Source organism: Terrapene carolina, unplaced genomic scaffold, assembly GCF_002925995.2.
Source record: "Terrapene carolina triunguis isolate 2854851 unplaced genomic scaffold, T_m_triunguis-2.0 Scaffold132, whole genome shotgun sequence".
NCBI classification, from domain to species: Eukaryota; Metazoa; Chordata; order Testudines; family Emydidae; genus Terrapene; species Terrapene triunguis.
Genome location: NW_020664483.1, coordinates 6122450 through 6127006, shown reverse-complemented (window position 1 = coordinate 6127006; position 4557 = coordinate 6122450).

Below are 4557 nucleotides of genomic sequence, written 5' to 3'. Positions count from 1 at the left end.
CCCAGATGCAGTCTGAAAGTGGTGTATTGGATTTTCAATTTAGAAAGGCAATGAAAAGTGGTCAGACTCTACCATGTCAATTTAATTGATCATTAAGCTAAACAGCTGTAAATATCCCTTTGAATAGGTGGAATCACGTGTAAAGCCTCTTCCCCAAGTGCCAAGCTGGAATAACTTGCTGGGGAATTCTGTATCGGGGAAGAGTGAGAAATCCCATCAGATCACAGCTCCTGGAATGGGGGTGGAATTCTATGGCTAATGGCTGGAACCTGTCCTCCATGTGCTCACCCTCCACTGCAAATTTTCCTCGTGGAGCCTGGAATTGCCCAACACTGAGAAAGTGCATGCATAATGCCCCAGGGAGACACAATGGCTTCCAGCATTCTCAGAGAGTGGGAGGGGAGTGAGCGTTAAAGGGGTGAAGTAATTTACACATTTCACTCACCTGTGTACAGTGAGTGTAAAATACTAGTGGTTTGCACTCCCTTTGCACTAATGACTGCACAAGGGACAGGGCAATGGAGAATCAGGCCCAACCATATCAGGAGTTTCCACTGGGGCAGTGTATCTCCAAACTGCCTCCTATAGCAGGGTTGTGCCTTAAGGGCCAGAATTTCAAGCATTCACCACCCACAATCAGGGCCAGGTTTTGAAAAGAGCTCAGTTTGCAGCAGCACTGATTATGGTACTCATGGCCAGATTTTCAAAAGAGACAGGTTGAGTATTTGTGAAACTCTGGCCCCATGGGACCATTTTAGTCATAAACCCAGAAAACTAAGGCCCAGATATGCCTCAAAGGTATTTAGGCTCCTGACTTCCATTGCTTTCACACACACATACTTTAGTGGAAGTTAGGAGTAGAGTTGCCAGCCCTCTAGGATTGTCCAGGAGCCTCCAGGAATGAAAGATTAATCTTTAATGTCATGTGATGAAACCTCCAGGAATTCATCCACCCAAAATTGGCAATGCTAGTTAGAAGCCTAAATATTTTGAGGAATATCTGGACCTAAATGAGCAGGGTCACAATCCCACTTGTATGATAATTGGTGAAGAAAACTGACTGTACAAAGAAAGGAAATTGCTTCTGAAAAACAACCTAAGTGCTATTTACCATTAAACAGAACAACTTTACCAACTGCATTTATACTGCTAACCAATCCTCCTTTAGACAATAAAACAGCTCATTTACTGCACCCCACTGTGAACTCAAAGTTTTTTACCAGTTAATGTAGCTTATGCTTAATGTTTACAATGACTGGGGCTAACCTGGCTTACCTAAAAATTGTTTATTTAAATATTTATAGAGTTTCAACTTTCAACAAGGCTTCATTCAATAAGAATAATATTGCTCTGTGGTTGCTAGTCTAGTGTCCTGGAAGCTTGACAGGCTAATTCCAATTCCATAGGCTAAATATATATATGCAACAGACTGTAATGATTCCATTTAGCACCATTTTATTGGGTAAATATACTTTTTTTAAAAAATGATCTGAATATGTATTCACACATAATTCTGCACTTAAAGACAACAGGCCTCTCCCATTACAGTAATCCTGTATTGTGGGTCAAATTCATCCCTGCGGTACCTCCAGAGGCTTCAGTGGGCTTACTCTATGTGAAAGGAGCTGGCTCTGACAAAGTTGTCTGCAGTATGAAAGCATTTGAGATGAGAGCCACATTTCCACCACAGACCTAGGTAACAGCGTGGAGTGTGATATTTCAGCTGTTGTGTGAAAATATACCCGCAGGCATTCTAGGTAGGAGAGCGACTCAGAAACTCACCCAGAAAAACAGTTGTTGCCATACACATAGCCCCTAGGGAAAGACAGCCGGAAGTGAGAGTCTGATTGAAAAGAGCCCACTCAGTTCACCAGGCCAAACCAGCAAGGCCTCTGGAAGCTAAGCAGTTTTAATGGTCTTCCCTTGTAAAAGGTCAGCTCCAAGTTCATTGTGTGTCTCCTGCTCCTGAAAGGCTAAAGTTTTCAAATCCAAACTATCTCAGCCAAAGGAGAGAGAATGATCTCCAGCCAGACTAATCAGAAGCTTTGCGGGGGAGAAAAACAAAAACAACTGCAGCTGAAGCTCCAGTGCTGCAAAATTCTGGATTGAATAGAGCTTGCGTCAATTGTCAGCAAGGGACAAGCAAGAGGATAGCACCAGGAAACACTGCAATGTGCTGAGCTGGGTATAAAATGGTTCCTTGGGGGTGTTTGGCATGTAATAAAAACTAAAGCCCCTAATCCTGCAGTGAGCTCCAGCCCACATGGAGGAGAGCTCAATTTTCCCTTTAAAGCCATGGGCCTATGCTGGGATAGGTGTAGAGTTGCATTTCCTCAGCAGGAGCTCCAGGGAGCATCATGCTTCTGGAGTCCATGCTTAAGGGAAGCAGGAGGGGCATGACCACTGCTTTACCGCTGAAAGGGGGTGCAGCATGTGCTCCTCTGCAGCTCGCCATCCCCATTGGCTGATGTGGAAAGGGGGCAGGGGCACCAGGCACCTTTGTGGGTGATGAGCTACACTAGCTTGAATCAGCCTTTGTGCTCAGGAGGGAGCAGGGATTGAAACTGTGGCAGAGGAGGAATCCTTGTACCATCCCCACGCTTACACAGCCACACTAGTCCCAAGCAAGTGTCACCCATGCTAGAAGAATGTGGCTCTTTGTCTCCCACTAGTGGCTAGTCCACATAAGAGGTTTATGAGATGGCTACAGTGGCCTGATCAAAGCTCGCTGAAGTCAGTAGAACGTCTCATTGATTTGAATGGACTTTAGTTCAGGAGCATGGCCTTTTAGCTCAAGCAGTAAAGGCTCAGGCTGTTAACACCGTAGGCCCCAGGCTTTCTTTGGACAACTAACAGATGTTTCCAGATCACAGGTCCTGGTTCTCATGGGGGACTTCAATCACCCTGACATCTGCTTGGAGAGCAATACAGCAGTGCACAGACAATCCAGGAAGTTTTTGGAGAGTGTTGGGGACAACTTCCTGGTGCAACTAGGGGCCGTGCTCCTCTTGACCTGCTGCTCACCAACAGGGAAGAATTGGTAGGGGAAGTAGAAGTGGATGGCAACCTGGGCAGCGGTGACCATGAGATGGTTGAGTTCAGGATCCTGACAAAAGGAAGAAAGGAGAGCAGCAGAATACAGACCCTGGACTTCAGAAAAGCAGACTTTGACTCCCTCAGGGAACTGATGGGCAGGATCCTCTGGGAGGCTAATATGAGGGGGAAAGGAGTCCAGGAGAGCTGGCTGTATTTTAAAGAAGCCTTATTGAGGGTGCAGGAACAAACCATCCCGATGTGCAGAAAGAATAGCAAATATAGCAGGCAACTGGCTTGGCTTACCAGAAAAATCTTCGGTGAGCTTAAACACAAAAAGGAAGCTTACAAGAAGTGGAAACTTGGACAGATGACTAGGGAGGAGTATAAAAATATTGCTCAAGCGTGCAGGGTTGTAATCAGGAAGGCCAAAGCACAATTAGAGTTGCAGCTAGCAAGGGATGTGAAGGGTAACAAGAAGGGTTTCTACAGGTACGTTAGCAACAAGAAGGAGGTCAGGGGAAGTGTGGGACTCTTACTGAATGGGGAAGGCAACCTAGGGACAGATGATGTGGAAAAAGCAGAAGTACTCAATGCTTTTTTTGCTTCGGTCTTCACAGACAAGGTCTGGTCCCAGACTGCTGCACTGGGTAGCACAGTATGGGGAGGAGGTGAGCAGCCCTCAGTGGTGAAAGAACAGGTTAAGGACTATTTAGAAAAGCTGGACATGCACAAGTCCATGGGGCTGGATGCAATGCATCTGAGGGTGCTGAAGGAGTTAGCTGATGTGATTGCAGAGCCATTGGCCATTATCTTTGAAAACTTGTGGCGATCGGGGGAGGTCACAGACGATTGGAAAAAGGCAAATATAGTGCCCATCTTTAAAAAAGGGAAGAAGGAGAATCTGGGGAACTACAGACCAGTCAGCACATCCTGAAGGAATCCATTTCGAAGCACTTGGAGGAGAGGAAGGTGATCAGAACAGTCAATATAGATTCACCAAGGGCAAATCATACCTGGCCAACCTGATTGCCTTCTATGATGCAGGGCCGACTCTAACTTTTTTGCCGCCCCAGGCAAAAAAGAAGAGAGCCGCCCTGCCATACCCCCCCCCGCGAGCGCCGCCGAAATCCCCGCCCCCCCAGCGCCGCGCCGCCTGAAGCCCCGCCCCCTCCAAGTGCCACACCACCCGAAGCCCCCGTCCCTCCTCCGAGCGCCGCACTGCACCAGCCCCCGCTCCCCCAAGACCCCGCCCCCAAGCACCACGCCGCCCAAAGCCCCGCCCCCCCTCCGAGCACCACGCCGCCCAACCCCCTTGCCCCCCTCTTCCCCGAGCACCACGCCGCCCAAAGCCCCCGCCCCCCCCGAGCACCGCGCCACCGAATCCACACCAAAAAAAAAATCGAGCGCCGCCCTGCCCCAAGGTGCCGCCCCAAGCACGTGCTTGGTCGGCTGGTGCCTGGAGCCGGCCCTGCTATGGTGAGATAACTGGCTCTGTGGATATGGGAAAAGCGGTGGACATGA